Here is a 20,456-nt window from a genome sequence, read left to right on the forward strand (position 1 = left end):
AATGGGTTGCAGGTGTCCCACCCTCTCCCCCCACCCACTGCTGTCCCTATAAATGGTGTTCTGGCACTTAAGTAAGCTTCAGGAAATGAAGAAGTTGTACCTGTTGGAAGAGTGCAGTATATGTCACTGCATCTGTGTGAGCTCATTACGGGAGATGGCCTGAGGATTTAAAGTACCTCCCAATTTTCTTCACTACCAGCATTTAAGGTACTGCTGTGACCAGGGAGCAGAACGGAACAGGGGGTCATAGGGAATGGCCACCAATTGCAGCTGGGGAGCTCCCTTCCTAGTAGTGCTCCATGGGGCACAGGGGCCCCAGCAAGTGTGTGAGCCCTAGCTACAAGCCAGTAGGTTACCTTAAGCAAGACTTGCGGGCTCTGTTGCCTGATAAGCAACCATTTATACACCCTCTAAGCTCACAACCTGCATAGAAGTAACAGGACAATTCTTGAGAAGTCCTTGGCGAGCAACAGAGATGTGTCAGCATTTGGAGATAGGTGTGGATTTGCAAAGTACTTATTAATTTCTAAACTCTATTTCAAAATGGTGAATGCCTAGGAATGAGCTTACATGAGAAACAATTCACAGATGGAAGAAAGTCTAAGAGGTGGTATCTCAGAAGTGAAAAAAGACCACAACACACATAATGAATTCCTGCCTGATTATTTATTTATTTGTTTCTTTGTTTGTTTGTTTATTTATTTTAACAATAAGTATTTTAAATCCTCTTGTAGCAAGTTCTGTAAACAAGAAATCTTGATTTTCCACGAGAGTCCATAAAACTCCAGTGGAATTAACATACTTTGAATACAAGTCCTACAAAGCCATGCTCATGACACTGTCACCCAGGCTGGGGAAACACAGCGGTACTTGCCTCTCCCTCTGGCACACGTGGCAGTAAGAAGTCAGGATGTGCAGCTGAAAAGAGACGCATGTCCTCAGTCTGTGGTTTGCCCCTCTTGTGTTCTCTACCTCACAGGAAAGCTGTTCAGAAGATCAAGGCTCTGGTAGACAACCATGAAGGTAAAGACCTGATGACAGTGGGAGGCCCAAGTGCCAATACCTGTGAATTGCCAGGGTGGCAGATTGAGAGGCCTGAGCTGGGCAGTTGAGCTTTGCACAGGAAGTGTAAGACCTGACAGATCTGCTCAGGAGGAGCACTGGTGAGAGACAGTGAGGGTGGACCCTTTAAACTTCTCCTAAATTCACAAAACATTCAGTAGCTTTAGACTTCTAACTAAAAAGATTCATGTGAGAGAAAAAAAAAAAAAAAAGAGAGAGAGAAAAAGAAAGAGAGAAAGAGGAAAAATAAGAGAAAGAGAGAGAGGAGAGAGATAGAAAGAGAGAGAGGAGAGAGATAGAAAGAGAAAGAGGGAGAGAGAAGGAAGGAAGGAAGGAAGGAAGGAAGGAAGGAAGGAAGGAAGGAAGGAAGGAAGGAAGGAAGGAAGGAAGGAAGGAAGGAAGGAAGGAAGGAAGGAAGGAAGGAAGGAAGGAAGGAAGGAAGGAAGGAAGGAAGGAAGGAAGAAAGGAAGGAAAGAAGGAAGGAAAAATCTGAAGCCAGAAAGCCACACTGCAAGATCCATCAGTGGTAAATTATACATACATATTTGCTATTACATGTCCTTGCTCTGGACATGTAAAGCTTTTCAGGGTGGCACTCAGTAATTGTGGCTGAGTGTAATGGGAGGGAACAGCAGTACCTGACAATGGGTTGTCTGGACATGAAGAGTGGGGGCTATTTTTGCTGTAAGCATGATGTACCCACTCTATTAATAATAATTAATAAACAAAAATGTAAATCCATTTCTGTCTCAGATAGATAGTTATTTTCAGATCACAGGTGAAGTCTTGTCCACCTACTTTTTCTTGATTTATGCTCAGTGCCAAGACTTCTGTCTCTGGGAAGATAAGGAATTGAAGTGTCTGGCTTCAGTTGCAGTGTCTCCACATTTTTAAGCCTTTTCAGTGTTCTAGACTGTGGTTACCCAAATGGATTATGGTCTAGATCCAAGATATGAGTAAATTCTGCCCAAAACTCTTTTACACAAGATATTTTCTAAATTCCCATGAGAAACACCACATTTCTTACCATTTTGGTCAGGCAAGATTTTCTTTCTTCCTCTTGCTACGTGACCTCAATATCATGAAGTTGTCAATGGAGTTAAGTAAAAAAAAACTGTATCGACATCCAGCAGACGCATTTCTTGCTTTCACATCATTTTCTCCTGTCTTCCTGTATGCCTTGCCCTGGCAATAGGAAAAAACAGCATCTTGCTAGCTTGGTTTGAAACATTTAGAGTCAGAGTTGGTCCATCATTTTGCTAAACCTTTCCTATTTCCTTTTAATGCAATGACTTGAGAGATCTGAAATGTTGCTTTTCTCTTAGGCTTTTTGTGCAGGTGGTTAGATCTTGCTGCTGTTCAGGTCATTGAAATGACCCAATCAGGTCACTGTAAACATTTATCCACTGGACCATTTAAAGTGGATGAACATTAGAAATGAAGCAGAAGGCATAACACATGTGAGCAGGCTGTTATAACACTGCCAGCTCTCAGCCAGTCTTCTCCTACCTGCATGCACTCACACATTCCTCTGTGATGCTGATTTGGTTTACTCAAAATACACAAGATGTTTTTCCTCAACTGCTTTCAGACTGAAAATCTGAAGGTCATAAGTCCAATGTTTTGCTTCTTGGGAGTACTAGATACATATCAAAATTGCAGGGAAGTCTTTCAAAGAAGATAAAATTGTCATTAGATAATACTTAGATAATTAGATAATAATGTCAAAAGATAATAAATCCAATTGTCACACCAAGTTTCAGATGTTGCAGCTTTAACCCTTTACAAAGAAATCTGAATACTAGCAGGCTTAGGGAGCTGAGGTTCTTTTCTTACTGGGAGTTGATCTATGTTTTTAGAGGTAGCTTGCAATATGCAAGGGTAGTCTTGAGATGTACTTACAGGTATACTCCAACTGCAGAATGCTTTTTTATCCAAGGAGTCTGAGTGGTATTTTTCAGTTTGTTATTAATATTCAAAGTAGGAGGCACGCAATATTAGCTGTGACAACTTTCACATGTTCAGCAACAACATTCAACTCTGCACAACACTCAACGGTAAAAACAATAGAGAAGCAACTCTCAGAGCATGAACACTCTCTTCATATTGGTTTGGATAACATGCCTTTTTCCCATTTTATTTTGAAAAGATATATAGCTGAAATGTTTATCATGACAGCAATGGTGTTTATCTTACCAGGATTATGTTAAAACAAGTTTAATTGTATTAGCGTAAAACATATCAATGTGAACAGTGACGCAATGTGTTTAGCATCAATATAAAGGTTGCTAAGTTTTATGCTTTCAGCTGGAATTAGAGCAGCAACAGGACCCTGGAACATATGGAACACATTTTAGGTTTTATGTTCGTGTCTCTCAAGGAGGATTATTACATTTGCAAAGATTCTTTATGCACTCTACCACGGCCAGTGATAGTATGCGTGTAACGGCATTGACGTTCCCTCCCTTGTCTCCCCATTTAAACCTGAACCCAAATGTTTGGGAATTCTTTAGAGGCTTGACAGCTGGTCCTAGCTTGCAAACATTACTCCATATCTGATGCTTGGTGGGTTATAAAGTTGCATGGTCTTCATGCAGAGCCTTCAGCATGATGAATATAAGATATTGCCAAATTTCCTTTCAGTTGTACCTATCGATGTGTGCCAGATCTAGTAAGATAAAAACTGTGGTAAGAATCTGGGTTTGAAATCTGCCTGGTAGGGATTCCTGGATTAGCTATAGGCTTCATTGCTGAAGAGCTTAAGGTCAGGAAGACAATTTCCTTCTTCTCACTTCAGACACCATGAATGACCATAAAGGATGTTTTCAGCCCTTCCATATGACATGCTTAGGAAACTCCAAAACTTTACAGCCAAAGAAGGCAGTCTCTCCTTACTGATCAATTAATCCTTCTATGCTGGGACCATCTGAAGAGATGAGGTGTCCAGTTTCTGATGATTTGAACCATGACATAAGATCTCACTTCCTATCTCGGCCTTCTGAAACTCCCCTGCTTTCATAATGGTCCATTTTTTTTTCCCTCAAGTCTAGTGTCCTTCATTACTTAACAGAATTGCTGTTATTTACAATTAAAAAAAAAAAAAAAAAAAAGAAAACAAACAAACAAAAAAACATTCAAAACAAAAGCATTTATTATATCTGAGTCACACCTGCACAATGGGATTATCCCACCTCCTGCCCCCAACACACACACTATGATTCAAAAGATATGTCCCACTGCCTGATACTTATGGACTATATTCAAATCAAACATCACCTATATCCTTCAGCCTACATTTTCTCTAGTAGCAAGACAAAAACAAAGAGCCTGGAATTTTTTAAGAGAAACACTGCTCTGGACTTATGTACCAACTAAACAGGATAAATATTCTTCATAGTGTCATCGTATCTACCTAGGGTAGCCTTGCCCTCCATCAATGAGGATTTGATCTTGAACCATTAAAATGCACTTCCATTTTCCCTTTTTGAACTCTTATTTCACTGAGAGAGGATGAGACCTTTGAACAAGGACACAAAGATCCAGGGTGTAAAGTCAGGGCAGAATGAAGCAACACCACTGGTGCTGTAGGTGCAATGCTGTCAGAGCAGCAATGTCCCAGCCATCTCCTGATGTCATCTTTATATGTACATCAAGACCAAATGCTTTCCTGGAATGTGTGCCTTACTTTGATGCCAATTACTGCTCTCAGCTTTGGGATAAGTTAATGAAATAGTAAGGAACTATAATTTAGTAAGTCAAACTCATATGCTCTCCGCCTGAAGTTTTTTGGCTTTAAACTCAAGAAATCTGTGAGTATCCAGTTACTCTTCCAGAGATTAAACTGTAATCTAATCAAATTATCATAGAGACCTATCCACAGGACCCCAAATTGGACAAAGCTGCATGTAGTATTTCTGGAGAGCAAATTAGAGATGATTTCATCAAGTAGTTAGGGGCTTTGCAGAAGAGTGAATTTTAGCGTTTCCCTCTGGCATTTCCCTCTCTGCAGACAAAACCTGAAAAACCTGACAAAACCCTCCCCCCACCCCTTAGAGAACAGAGAGAAAATCAAGCATATTCTTTAGCACACGAGCTGATCAGAATATTTGCCATTTAAAAGTGTACAGTTCTGGAAGCTGAAGTTTTGGAACTGCAGACTTCTTATCAGAATGCCAGAATATTTCAACACAGATATATTGCTCATAGATTTTGCAATCTATTTACCTCCTTCTCCAATAATTCTCTCCACTCCAGGCCAAGTGGTCACAATATGTCATTGCTAGGTTCTCTTACTTTTTTTTTTTTTTAAGCTGGTCTTTAAGAGTGTCTTCTTCAATTCTCGAATAGTTTGCAAAATACTGCATAGTGACAAGGGAAATCTTTTTCTTGAGATTTTATTATTCTATCTGTGAAGTTATCGCTTGTTTTATAGCTCTCCTACATTTGCCACATTCAACTGTAGTTTGAGAAAGCCACCAAGAAAAAGAGGAAACTTGAGACTCATCACCAAGTCTGAACATTCTTCAAGTTCTTACTTCTGCTCTAATAAAAGAGCCACATGACTCCTTCTCCTTACAAATCCAGCTGAAAAGAACATCATATCAGATGCTGCTTTATCCCCCAGAAGATCTTGCCCACAGACCCTGAGTTCAGATCACCAACCCTTCCCTCATTTTTCCAGCTCCCTTTCCACCATTGAATGGCAAGTTATATAAAAGCCGCAAAATTCCAAACTATATGTAGCATAGAGCAGCTGTTTGTCCCCAAATCCCACTGAGCTGACTACAGCAACACACAAATTACAAGCTTTACCTAATCACAGATACCCTACCAAGTCATTTTTGGCTTTCAGTTATGGTAGTCAAAGGGGTTCACTCCTGCAGCTGCCTGCACTTGATTCATCTCTGTCTCTGAGCTGTATTTTCTTTTGGGGCCCTTGGTTCAACAATACCTGGGTTCAGAAGAGGCAAAGGGACAAAGAGAGCTGATTCAATGTTACCTTCATGCTCAATAGATTCCTACTCAGCTTGTTTATATGCTGAAAGTTATGCATAAAATGCCCTCCAGAGACCTACAGGCACCAGATAGGGTGAACAGGGAACATGAGCTCCTTTGTAGTTGTTTATCTTTCTAGTTATATTCTTTATTGTATATTATATTGTATAAGACCCTAACTACTGCTGAAAGAAGATAATGAAGGCTTCCACATTTTTGACAATAGAAGTTCTCTAAGCAGCACAGTCCTCACTACACAAAGTGGAACACAGCCTAACCACCATTAGCAACTTGAGCTCTGGTTGTGGAGTCCCACTGACTTCATTTAAAATTTTGACTCTCAAGTGGATATGTTATTTTTGAAGGGTGTCTCCACACAGCCCAGTGGAGAATGGGCAAATATCCCAATTTGTCTGAAGATCGGTCAAATTGAGCTGAAAAGACCACAACGCTCAACGCCACACAGACTGAAAAGGCTGGGTACTGAAGCAGTAATGGCCAAATTTGTTTGGTGTTATTTATGAGCAGCTAAACTTTGTGATTTCATAGGTCCTAATGTTTCCAGATGTTAGACAGGGAAGCCTGGAACGGAGCAAGGTTCCCTGTCCCCATCTTTAACACTCTTCATTCATTCAGTCTGGTGATTTCATTGCTAACTTTCAGATGAAGAGATTCTGTATTTAGCCACACTAAACCATGCCCTGTTACTAACTTTTACTTCTTGCACATGAAAAACTCCAAGGACACCCAGAATAATTCCAGGATGTCCATCACTCCTGTTTCAGGACAGTCACAAAGACCTTCCTAACAGACCTGAAGACTTGGAGACATACTTCAACCTGGCATTGCTCTGTGTTCTGTTCAGTTATGCACCCTTGTTGCATAATGCTTAAAAAGCCAAACAGATGGCAATGGGAAAACGTTTCTGTGGCTGAGTTGTGGCTTTTGCTCCAAAAATACACTCAGTAGCCCTCTGCCACAGGCATGCAAATGAGAAAGAGCTCAGTTTGTATTTTACATTCAGTGGTACACTTGATGCCTTTTCACCTGTCACATCCATCAGGATGGTTCTCTCCCAGGAACAAAGTCCAACAAGTCAATGATTCACATATTAGGAGCAATAAACCCTTCCTGCATACCATACTTCACAAGTACATGCTGCACAGGGTAAAGCCAAGCCAATCTGGCAGGTGTTGTCACTGTGACTGCTTTTTGAGAGCTAGCACTGCTAGCATTTCTTGGTGTGCTGTCTCAATTACAGGTAAGTGGAGCTGGTGCAGGTATCAGCTCAGAAGCTGTACTGCCCCAGCCAATAAACCAAAAATGTTACAGTGGGCACTGCAACCCTAGCAGAAATACAAGCCTGGGAACTAGCAGAAATACAAGCCATGGACTGGTCACTTCTCTTTTGTATTCCAGTCATAAAGAGAACAGGAATTTGCTTCTTTTTCTTCAGTTTGTACAAACAGTGCCTTACTTTGTCAGTATTTAAACCACTTTCCTTTCCACAATCATTTTAAAATGGGAGGATGACCACTTCTCCTTCAAAGAATCACAGAATTTCTAGGTTGGAAGAGACCTCAGGATCATTGAGTCCAACCTCTGACCTAACGCTAACAGTCCCCACTAAACCATATCCCTAAGCTCTACATCTAAACATCTTTTAAAGACTTACAGGGATGGTGACTCCACCACTTCCCTGGGCAGCCTGTTCCAATGTCTAACAACCCTTTCAGTAAAGAAGTTCTTCCTAACATCCAACCTAAAATTCCCCTGGCGCAACTTAAGCCCATTCCCCCTCATCCTGTCACCAGGCACGTGGGAGAACAGGCCAACCCCCACCTCACTACAGCCTCCTTTGAGGTACCTGTAGAGAGGTTGTCCTTGCCACAGCTGTGATGACTACCTGAAACTAATAATCATTACTGTTTTGATTTTTGATATGTATTAAACTACTTCCAATGAGTTGTATATACATGGTTTCCTAAGTAGCTGCCTCACTGTAGAGCCTAAGAGATCCATGCAGACAAAAGAACAGGTCCTGCGTACCTGGCAGTAAGAACCTGCACCTGCTCCACGTATGTGTAATTGAGACAAGACTGTTGGGTTTTTATTTTGTAAGCAGAGAACACAGAATCTGTACAAAAGAAGGAAAATAAAGTGACTCGTGTATGGTTATACAGAAAAGCTGCAGTAAAGCCAGAACACCACTGTCTGAGTTAAAACTCTAATAATTTTCCCACAGGACCATCCTTCCCCTAGCAAAGAGCTTCCACAGAGCTCACACCATGCACACAAGGATATTTATCACCAGACAGGATAATAAAACACTCAGAGGACAGATGAATTCCAGGTTCGATTACAACCAACAGCCCTTAACACTGAATGCTGGATATCTTGCATTGTATTATTGCAATGCATGCTGGATAGCTTTTCCCTAAAAGGAAAGCCTGTGGTCACAAAGGGATTTGAGATGGGAAATGGCGGAAACACTGGGTCATTATTTCTTTTTTACTGTATAGTATTTCTGTGTAACCAGATGTTTGCAACACTTCAAAATATTTAGACTGTCTAAATTCACTAGTCTGAAACTAAATGGACACAAGTCCACCAAGGACTGCACCTAGCTTAGTTCCTGTCTGCAGCAGCCTAAACCTAAATAAATCTATAGATGCCAGTAAACAGCAATGCCAGTAAATAAAGAATGGACAAGTACACAGGTGAAGTTACATCCATACAACTTAGAGGCTACCTCTACAGCAAACCTGATTATACTCAGACCAGACAATACTTAGTTTCCTCTGGTCACCAAACATTTTTGTCATCCCTTGACATCACTTGTACAATTCCTGTTTATTCAGTCTGAAAGAATGTGAGACACACTGCAGCCCCCTAGAATGTTGTTTCTCTAGCAAGATATAAGGGTGTGCATAACATGGGTTTTGATGTAAAGACATTTGGATGTGCTTTGGGCATTATAAGACCTTCTGGAATGATAAGACCCAGTGAAGCAGAGACATCCTAAGCTTATGCTCGAACTGGAGTCAAGTTGGGCATCCCAAAACAGAGTGAGAAAGTAAACTAGACACTGGGGGACAGAGAGTCAGGGCTGAAGCTTGTTCTCCAGGCAGATTGGTATTACAAAGCACACCTAACATTTCTTCCAGTGCAGAGACAAAGGATCAGGACAATGTAGAGACATGGGTTCCTTGCAGGTACAGCACATTGCCACGTACATGGAAGTGCTGGCAGAATATTTGTTTCAAGGTATCATGCAAGAAACTATCAGTGAAGAAATAGGTCTCATCAACCTGGAAACAAGGTCATTGATTTGAAGCATATTAGTCAAGGAAGTTTTACAAGCACTGACATGTAGAGGAAAGTAACAGTTCAGGACAGGCATGAGGTTTAACCCTCACTGAAGTCAATTAATAAAATCACTATAGAGCTAGGCCTGTCTATGGCAGCCAGAAATTCAGTTTCTGACTTTCAGGCAAAATTCCTGTCTGCAATGGGAGTAAGTGGGGAAAGAGGAAACATAACAAAATGACATGATATAACACATTTCCTCTAAGTGCTTCAACATGGAAAGAGTGGTAAAGTTTTCCATGAGGTATTAGTAAGTCTCTCAGTGAATAGCCAAGAGAGCAGAACCAAAATTAAATCCTGCCAGGGGCAACCAATAGGTTTTTAATTTTTTAATGTTTTTTAATTCCACTCTCTCATTTCACTCTGCATTAGGTAATTCGTTATCTAATTTAAAGCAGGTATTACACATTACAGTCTCTGCACTTTGCAGCTGGCATGTTTAGACCATCTCCTTCATGTGATCTCTTATTTTGGCTGCCTGTGTTCCTTTGGCTGCTGCAGTAGAAATCCTTCGCTCCTGACTTTCAGAATATCTGGATCCCAGTTTCCCCTTGAAGCCAGTTGGAGCAGCCAGTGTGATAACTGTGTAAGCAAGAGGACAGAAGCACTCAGGATCACAGATAACTTTGGGAAAAGTGTTTGAAAATGTTTTAGATAGAATTTTCAAAATGTAAAAGATAAGCTTTGAGTTCATAAGTCACTTACCTTGCAAGCAACAAGAAAAAACACCTGTATGAACCACACTGTGCCTTCCTCTTCTGCAGTGCTGGAGATGTTTCCTCTTTAGTAAAAAAAGCAGCTGTAGATGGAGAGTGAACTGTAAGGTCATGTAAATTAAACTCCTTTCACTTGCGCTCTCTTTCAGGACTACCTCCACCTATGGCAGGGAGCCTAAGTAGGTGTAACTCATGTGGGACCTGATCCAGTTCTCATGAAGTCAATGAGAGTCTTTCCACTGACTTTTACAGGCATTGGATCCAAGCCACAGTGAGGAGCTGGAAGGTGTAAGTTAAAATATCTCTCCTGTGTTTCCTTTTACATACAAACAGTAATCCCCTCACCCGCAGCTCATTTAAGTAATGCTTCATGTTTCTTCATCCAAGCTCTTTTGTGTGCAATGTCTGTGGGGTTAATATCCTGATTTTAGACTGAGACTTTGAAAGCCTGGGTTTCTGGGGCTTAGGAGTCACTGTAAGATACCATTTGCCTGATTTTTTTCTGTTGGAGCTTTCACTCTGACATATTCAGGAATCCTACTTTTGGGATGTGAGATCACTGTCATCATGCCTCCAGCCCATCTGAGAACCCAATGCTACTAGGAGGTGCTGCTTGAGGAGATAGCTCTACTTCAATCTGTACTAAGACCTGGACTCTTAAGTCTTAGCTTGCTTCTGGTTTCTGCAAGGCATTCTCTGCAAAGCCCTAATGAAATCCTTCCTTGTAGTTTCCCTTGACAAAAATTGTCATGCTGTTTGGTTTATTTAGACATGTATTTATACAGTGTGACAGAACTGAGATAATGATGATAATTGGGTTTGACACAGCATGAGCAGCAAATGTGCAGAAGAAAGGAGTGGCTTCATCTGAGTTTCATCTCAAGTTTATCCAGAGTAAAGGAAACTGCAGTATAAGTTTCCCTCTGCCTTATAGCCAGGAGGACCCACTACAACTGTGTAGTAGCTCCCCCCTGCAAAGCAAGGCTAACTAAGGACATGTTTGTTTAGGTGTCTGTAGCTACAAGTTAAAAATGTAAACATAAACTGCAAAAATCAAGTCAAAAATTTAAGGGGAGAGAGGACAGCATGGTTTAAGGGAGTTTTTAACCCCTAAAACTGCTCCTGCTAAGATCAAAGGGATTTATCCAGAAAGGGAGAGGGAGTCTGTCACTCATGTGAACAGCCCCCTTTTTACTGACTCTCAAGGGAGCAGTCCTGATTGTAAGCAGTGATGTGACCACAGAGGCAGTGAACTTTCACAGACAGAGCATCAAGCTGTACTTATGTTTCCCAGATTAGAGAGTGAGCACATGGAAAGAAAATCCAACAGGACCAGCTGCTGCTTTTCGGGAGGGCTGCTGACCAGCCAACAGGTGAGGTCCTACCTCTGCATCAGGTGGTACTTTCCAGCTCCAGCAGTAGGCAGCCAGCATCACAGCCCCTCATGCCCCAGTGCTGCCCCACGCGTGCTGTGCCACATTCCCCCTGCCCATTTGGCACACAAGACAAGGCTGGAACTGGCTCAATCCACCTCCAGATGAGCCCAGCCCCCATGAACTGCAAGAGAAGTAAAGGCTTTTCAGCCGTGCTTAGGAGTCTGCCTGATTTTCCAGAGGATGGGTTTGTGGTAGCTTTATGGGAATACTGCTTTTGATTAAAGAACAAATCAGCTCTCTGATGCAATCTTTGCTCTGCTATTGCAAAGTCCACATGCTCAGAAATCAGAATAAGGTCTCTCTCTTTCTCCTCCCCGAAAACATCAGTTGATAGCTTTAAAACCTAGGAACTTATTTTTTATAAGGTGGGCTCTGGACACTGACAGAAGAAATGATGACATCTTTAGAGTGTCCCACAGCTGTGCACTCTGGGTCCATGCAGAGGGAGCTCAACCTGCATCAGTGTAACACCACTGGGGACAAAGGCAAGTTGGGAGCAAGGCGAGTGATTTATAACTGTTTGCCAGACTGAAACACTGACATATTTCACAGTAAATCCTTAATACAGCAAGGGTGCTATGCACCATTTTCAGTGACACTGAAACCACTTGTGAATTCAGTTTGCATTTAGGGGGTGCTTTCTTGCCCAAAACATTTTCCTCTTGCTGGTATGAATTCTTCCCTGATAACACAACACATTCCAGAATAAAAATCTTTATTCTGGAAAACAAAACAAAACAAACAAACAAAAAACGTTGACACTTGGGCTTTTTAAACAGAGTTTGGGAATTTTGGTTGAAGCTTTTTTGTTTCAACAGGACTGCTTTTAAATGAAAAATGCTGATTTGAAACAGTGCTAAATAATGAAAACAAAACTCTTTCATTCAGAATCACAATCTTCAAATTGAATTACATTAATCCACTCTTTCCCTCCTTCCCTTTCCATTCCAAACACTGAAGATTTCTTATTCTTGCTCAGCTGGCACTGATTTTTCTCTTTGATATCATTAACTAATTAAATAGAAAAATCTCTGGAACTTGTCACCTTTTTATAACAGACTGGCAGGGAGGATTATCTTCTCTCCCTCCCCACAACTCCCAGCCAAACTGTTTGACCCAAGCAGGGTAGAGGGAGGGCAGATGTTATAGAAGTAATAGAGAACACACTCAAAAAGTGTGCAGTCAACACATAGCAGAGTCCTTGTCCTCATTAAAGAATGTGTATATTCACATATGCATCTCCCTCTCTGTAATTTTTTCCCATGTGATTATAAGCTCCTTTAATGCCATCCTTCCAGAGTAGCTGCACACCTTATCATGGTTCAGGTCTGCAACCTGTAGGGGTGAGATGAGGGAGTGCATGTCACAGTGGAGAAACAGGACTGATGCAAGGCAAAACACCACCTGCAGATAGAGGTCCAGCTCCGTCTGAGGTGGGATAACTAAGGCAGACACACAGAAGTTCTAGGAATCACAAGCAGAAAGTAATCTGTGCTTAAAAAAAAATATAAAAAAATAATAATAAAAAAAAAGTGTAAGGAACATGCAGGGACAAAGCAAAGCCTCCAAAGACCTGTTTGGAAAGGTCAGTAGGATTCAGAGTTGTTCAGGGCCACAGTCTCATGCAGGGAGTGTGGCTGAGGTTTGCCAGGTTACACCCTCTAGAGTAACAGGAGAAGAGTACAGACTGTGAGAAAGGCAAAGAGAGAGAGAGAGGGAGAGAAGGAAACCAGATGAAGGAGGCCAAGTGCTTTACAAACCAGTGAGCCTCAGTGGAGTTAACGTCAGTGGAGAGACTAGCCCGGCAGATAACCAAAGGCACACGTTTCTGAATAACAAGCTTTAGTCTCTGCCTCAGACAAACTGAACAAACCTGCAGAAAAGGACAAATGTAAGCATTTAAAAGGGTGAATCCCCCTGAAGGCATCCTCTGATCAGATTGGTTCAGACTTCCCATCGCAGCTCCATAATCATTTAACTTAAAAGCTGATATATCCTTTCCTCTCCATCCCAGTCTCACCCACAGTGAGGCAAAGCAGAACTGTCACATTCTCCACAGGTCTCCAAAGCTCTATGGGCTCCCAAGACAATGGGATGCCCAGAAAACAAGATTTATTATGCTGGATCATGTGACTGGAACAGATGTCCTCGACACAGGCAGCTCATGCTGGCGTCACAGCACAGGGTAAGTGTCTCTGCTCATTTCAGGTCACCACACAGGGAAACTACATGTTTCCTGGAGCCACCAAAGTGCGGCTGAAGGACTGGACCCAGCACAGCTCCTGGGACATCAGGGGAGAGCTTGGCACATCATACAGCTAAGCATCTCTGGAACAGTGCAGAAGCAACACATTGCAATGTTATCTCATTTATCTTCTCACACAGATTTCCTCTGTGTGTTTGTGCGTGCGCACAAAACACTCAGGCACACAGAGGTGCTCTTTTCCAGCACAAAAGCATGTAATTGCATTCCACTTTCAGTTTTAAAGACATTGAAAAAGTGTTAACAGAAGTACATATATCTTGCAGACAAGAAGGCTTTAGAAACATTTTTCAGCCTTATCACAGATTTTTGACTTTTTTTTTATTTGTTTCAAAGCTGTTTCCTTCCTCCTTCACAACTTTATTTTCAAAATCTGAGCTAACAACCATTTCCAAACCCCAGTATCCATTTTTATGCAGACAGAAGAGATTGCAAATTACTGGCAGATCTACAGTTTCAAAGACATGCTTGTCACCCTCCACGCAGTTATGTTGACTTCATCCCTGGCCAAGAGTTATTGTCTTCAATTGATCAGTAAATGTTGGCCATAGATCCAGATCCTGTCAGGTGAACACTCAAGGGTACGGGCAGCAATGGAGCAACAACAAAGCCACCTGTGTTGTGCTAAGTGTCCTGCTGTGCTTCAGAAAGTCAGTTTATTACCTCCCATGATGAAGAGCTGGAACAAGCACAGGTAACCTCAGTGAGTTGGGGATTCAACCATCCTTCCAAAAGCCATTTGGAGATTTCCACTTCATATCCCAGCGGAGGGCTCAAGGCTCACAGATGTGCTCTGCTGAGTAGAAAAGTGATTTCCCTCCCAGCTAAGGCTTTGATAAATTTTGTATTTATCAAAAGTTTTACTAGATTTCAGTAAAGCTTTCAATACTATCTCTCTCAGTGTCCTTCTGAACAGAAAGACCAGAATACAGTCAGATAAAAGCATAATAAGATGGGTGAACAATTGGTTGATGAGTCAGGCCCAAAAGGTTCTTATAAATGGGGTTACATCAGGCTGGCAACCTGTCATTAGTGGGGTTCCCCAGGGCTCCACTTTAGGACTAGTCCTCTTCAGTGTTTTCATAAACTATTTGGATGAAGGACTTGAAGGTTTTTTGAACAAGTTCACAGAAGATACCAAATTGTGTGGAACTGTTGACTCCATCAAGGGTGGTGAGGCCTTGCAGAGAGATCTTGACAAATTAGAGTGCTGGGCCATCACCAACAGTATGGAATTTATCAACAGCAAGTGCCAGATTCTGCACCTGGGAAGGGCCAACCTTGGTTACATGTACAGACTGAGCGACGAAATGCTGGAGAGCAGCCCTGCCAAAAGGGATCTGGGGGTGCTGATCAACAGCAAGCTGAACATGAGCCAGCACTGTGCCTTGGTGGCCAGGAGGGCCAACTGTTCCTCAGGGTACATCAGGAAGGGCTTTGCCAGCCAGTAAAGGTAAGTGATCATCCTGCTCTCCTCAGTGCTGGTGTGGCCTCAGCTTGAGTACTGTGTGCAGTTTGGAGCACCACCCTATAAGAAAGATACAAAATTGTTAGTGTGCCCAAAGGAGGTCAACAAAGATGGTGAATGGTTTACAGGGCAAGACATAGGAAGAGAGGATGAAGTCCCTTTGTTTTGTCAGCCCCAAGCAGAGCGGGCTGAGGGGAGGCCTCATGGTGGCCTGCAGCTCCCTCACGAGGGGAGGGAAGGGGCAGGCGCTGAGCTCTGCTCTCTGGGGACAGCTACAGGACCCGAGGGAACGGCATGGAGCTGGGACAGGGGAAGGTCAGGCTGGGAGTTAGGGAAAGGTTCTGCACCTAGATGGTGGTCAGGCACTGGGACAGGATCCCCAGGGCAGCAGTCATGGTTCTGCTGGTGTTCAGGAAACATTTGGACAATGCTCTCAGACACATGGTCTGATTTTTTTGGGTGGCCCTTTGGGGAACCAGGAGTTGGACTTGGTGATCCTTTTGGTCCCTTCCAACTCAGGACATTCTATGATTCTATGAAAAGTAATTTTTTATTCCTAGGCATTCTCTGCCTACCTTACATTTGCATCATCTTCCATGTCCTCCAATGTTCCTTGATTGAATGTTCCACATCTTGAGAATACTGAAGGAAATTTAATAATTTATTCCCCTCCCTTTCACTTCCTTAGAGAGATTGTGGAGTTTCCCTCCTTGCAGATATTCAAAAGCCATCTGGACACAATCCTGGACAACCTGCTTTAGGTGGCTTTGCTTGAGCACGTGGGTTGGACAAGATGACCTCCAGAGGTCCTCGCCAACATCAACCATTCAGTAAATCTGAGAGTTACATGCTTTGAAATCAACATGTGTATAAGTTTCTGCTGACTCTAGTACCTAAATAAGTTAGCCTACAGCCAAACCAATGTGTAATTCATTACTGCAAAATTGATAATTACAGGGAGAAACTGTCTCGACTGCACTGTACATTTCTTGTTCTTAACTGGAGAAGAAAAATGTATCTCACCTTCCCTGATACATCAGGCTTCAGATGTGACATACAGGGGAACTACTAATGTGAGAGACATTTTTTTCACAGAGTCTCATTCTTTCCTGTGTTTGAAACAGGCATAGCTTCACATTTGTCAGCTAATGACTTCAAATGGGTTGGAGTGGCTGTTGTAGAGCAAATGTCACTGGGTAACCTGATGAGAGAGCTACATAGTAGAAAAGGTAATTTCATTTTCAGTGATAATATGAATTGGCTCTTTTTGACAACATGGCTTCCAATAACCATTCTACTCCTTTCTCTGTACAGGCAGCACACCTAGGGATTGCATTCACTCCACTGTGAGTGCAGAGGTCTTTGTTTTCAGATTAGACTATTAAATTTAAATGCTATCTGGGGAAATACTTACAGAACACCAGTTTTATATTGGACTGAAGTGTCTGTTCTCCAGACAGTTTAAAAAAAAAATCTTCAAAGGGAGTAAATTGGAATCAACTAGTCATCGTATCACATTAACAAAGAAGTATGAACTTCTTTGAATGAATTAGTAAAATTATCAAGTAGTCATTTTCAAACATTCTGGAAATAAATTGCTTTCTTAAAGTGCAGAGGCTTGACCAAAAACTTCAACAGATTTGAAAGGAAATAAACAAATTAATGAAGAATAAGAGTCCATTGGTAGCTATTAACCCTGGCATACTGGCAGTAACATTTGGCTCTGATGTTTTAAGCCTGACAGAAAGCAAGAAGGAATAATAAGAAAAGGAAGTCTTTATATTGTGTCACAGAATCACAGAATGGCTGAGGTTGGAAATGGACCTCTGGAGTTCATCTGTTCTAACCTTTCCAGTCCTCAAGCAAGGCCACCTTTGAGCAGGTTTCCAAGGACCATGTCCATACAGCTTTTGAAGATCTCCAAGGAGGGATACTCCTCAGCCTCTCTGGGCAACATGTTCCAGTGCTCCATCCTCCACAAAGTAAAATGCTTCCTGATGTTCAGGGAGAACCTCCTGTGTTCTATTCTGTGCCCATTGCCTCTTGTCCAAGCCCTGGGCACCACTGAAAAGAGCCTGCATCCATCCTCTTTGCACCCTGTCTGCAGGTAGTGATACATATTGATGAGATCTCCCTCGAGCCTTAAATATTTCAGGGGAGTTTCCATTACATTTCTGATACTGATGGCTTCTGAACACAAAATTCTGAGATGGAAAAACCTTTGATCTGACCTAGCAAAGCACTCCTTATGAGAAAAAGTCACAGAATCGAGTTGTGCTATCCAAAGTACAAAGTAAGGATAATAGCACATATCCAACTATTTTAATGAGTGTATCACACACAGCCATGCAGTGTCTAAGGTTATTCCAAAAATCAAGCAATTGTTCCTCTCATAACCCTAATAAGACTGGAAGGTATCATCTCCTGTGTACATTGTGAATTAAGACACAAAGAAGGTTGCTTAAAAGAAGCTTTGGCCTAGACCATTGTGCTTTGCAGAAATGAAGATGAGACCTTCAACTTCTATTTATCTGAGCAAGAACAGATTTCCCTTAGCTCCTTCTGCCCTTCCATTTCATGCGGTTCATAATAGGGAGTCAACCCACATCCCACTGCTAGGCTGCCTGATGCATGTGTGTGCAAGTGAAACATCCCTTTCATTAATGTGAGGTCATACCCTGAGGTTTGGTTTATGTGGCGTAAAAAGCAGAAATTCCTAACCAGACCCTCATAGGATTTTTTTCGGGTATTTGTAAACCAGAATTAGGTCACCTCACAGTATCTTTTTCTTGGTAAGACATGCTTTTTCTCTTGAAGTCTTTCCAGAGAGCCATCATATGTTAAATGAGTTTCTGAATACTTTAAATTGTTCTTTTGTCCTTCTGAGATGCTCACAGTTCCCTGAATTCTGAATACTTAATGGAAGTTGACCACAGGGTACAACCTTTATGCTTTGCATGTAATAAAAAAATCCCATGGGACTATTGTGTCAATGAACACTTCATCATTCTCCTAGGAAGAAATCTTTCCTAGACTTTCAAGTACATTCCTGCTTTGCTTTTTGGAAGAGGAGAAAAAGTGTGTTTCCTCCATGTGCTTCCTTCTTCCCTTTTCCTACATATTTTTCTTAGATATGGCAATGATGCAAAATGCTGTTTGGATGCCACTCTTTCCTAGTCACTACTAACAATCTAGTTTCAAGCACTTATGTATGTGTAGGACTCACACTAGCTCTGAATTCAGGGCAGATTTTCTCCTTGGTGTGTGGTGCCAGATAGATATCAGGTATCTTTCAGGGATCTTCATCAAGTCATGTTTGCTCTCAGAAAATTTTCACTCCATTACTTAAACAGTAATGTCTGAAGTGCCAGTTACTTATTTGTTAATACTTACCCTTGCATATAGTTGTTCCATAGCCTATATAAATGAGAAGACTATTTTAGAAAACATGGCACATGGCTGCCTTTGAGGTTTCTTTGGCCACCAAGATCCCATGAAGGCTGTATTAGGACACCCACCCTTCCTTAGAAGTGGTAAGTTAAACAGACATGCACAGTGTTCAAGAATTTTCAGTCTTGGAGAGAAGAAGCAGTTTGGTTAACAAACTATATCTGCAGTCTCGTAATTCAGAAACTTACTACTTTTCTGATCAGGCATTTCTCAGCTATACCAATATATTACACTAAAAAAGTAAGTAACAGACATGGCAGTGGTAAAGTGCTAAGGAAAATGATCATAAAAGGCTCAGGAAACAAAAAATAGACCTGGGCTTGTGGCTGCAAACATTGAGACACACTGAATCTTTATTCAACTCCTGAGCCTGCCACATTGTCTTTAACTGACCTTGTAGTGCATTGTTAGAGGCTTGAATTGAGATCATGAATGTACTTGACCTCAACAAGGCTAGCCCAGTAAAGATCTTAATCTCATTATGCCTCTAGTCCCAATTTCCAAAGATAGAATACTTTGAACCTGGCTGAAAATAAATGTTCAGCTGAATGTAAATACTTCTTCAAGACAAGTCAAAGAGTTCATTGATGCATGTCAATTTCTTTCAGAAAACTCTGACAAGATTCAATGAACAACACAAGTATTTTATTTTGATCTTTATCTTCAATCTCTCATTCTGTTATGTTTTTACTACTCTGTTTTGGTTTGAAATGTTATAATACAAGATAAATAGCATTGTTTCAGCTTTGACAAACAATATTAAATTTGCAAGTAAATGCTTTTATACAACAAGAAGAAGAGGAAGACAAGAAAAAGAAGAATCATATTTAAAAAAGTGTTTTCACTATTCTGTCAGATTCTCCTTTTCCTGCCAATATTTTCCATCCATTTAAGATGTATTCTGGGGCAGGAATTCTCTTCTACTCTTCACTTTCCCATTCATTTTTGATCTCTTCTGTTGAAGTTGACCATTAGCTTTTCTCCTTTATAGTAATACTTAAGTGTCTGAAGAAAAAGACTACAATACAACCAGGATTCAGTTAACTTTCTGTCCTCTAATATTATTTGTTGTTTTGTTGTTGGGTAGGGTTTTTTTGTGTCTGTTTTTCCAGTTCATTTTCTGGGTCTTCAGTGACCACAATAACCTGTTTTTCTGAGTTCAACTACCAGCTTTCTGAAGCATCTTCTCTTTATTTTTGTCATGTGGAACAACTGTGATTGTCTTCTTTTCTTATCTCCTGAACTCTCATCAATGAATGGTAGCTTCTGTCCTGTTAGTTTCTTACTCCCTCAGTTTCTTTTTTTCCTTAGGCTACTGTTTTCCAAAGCAACAGGGAAATGCCATCCCTACTAGTAGTCAAGAACCATAAGCAAAGTTCCAAGAAGTGTATTTGAAATTTGCTTCATTAAGTACGCATGCCTGTAAGTTTGCTGAGGGATCATCCAGGGAGTGTGATGTGATTGTGCAGGACTGCTCAGGAGCAGGGGTGGCATGCTGTTTCCAGAACATGAAAACTTATGTGGTATTGGTGACCAAAAAAAAAGAGGAACAGAGGCAGGATAAACCAGAATCACTGTGTTCCCTGAGACTAGTCCTCTGCTCCCATCCTAGTGACCTCAAATCCATCTAGTATTTTCCTCTTCATACCCTCTCCCGTAAGACCGGCACACTGAAACTGGACTCAGGCTGGACAGGA

At 41.5% G+C, this 20,456-nt stretch overlaps 1 long non-coding RNA gene across 1 annotated transcript; it reads right to left on the reverse strand.

Annotated features, from left to right (window-relative positions):
- Positions 1 to 657: 657 nt before the first annotated feature.
- On the reverse strand, positions 658 to 10,868 carry LOC140000796 (uncharacterized). Its single transcript, XR_011806015.1, has 3 exons — positions 10,132 to 10,868; positions 2,090 to 2,247; positions 658 to 1,063 (listed from the first exon to the last, which is right to left on the reverse strand). It is a non-coding gene; the product is annotated as an uncharacterized lncRNA (long non-coding RNA).
- Positions 10,869 to 20,456: the final 9,588 nt, after the last annotated feature.

This window comes from Anas platyrhynchos, chromosome Z (assembly GCF_047663525.1).
Source record: "Anas platyrhynchos isolate ZD024472 breed Pekin duck chromosome Z, IASCAAS_PekinDuck_T2T, whole genome shotgun sequence".
NCBI lineage: Eukaryota > Metazoa > Chordata > Aves > Anseriformes > Anatidae > Anas > Anas platyrhynchos.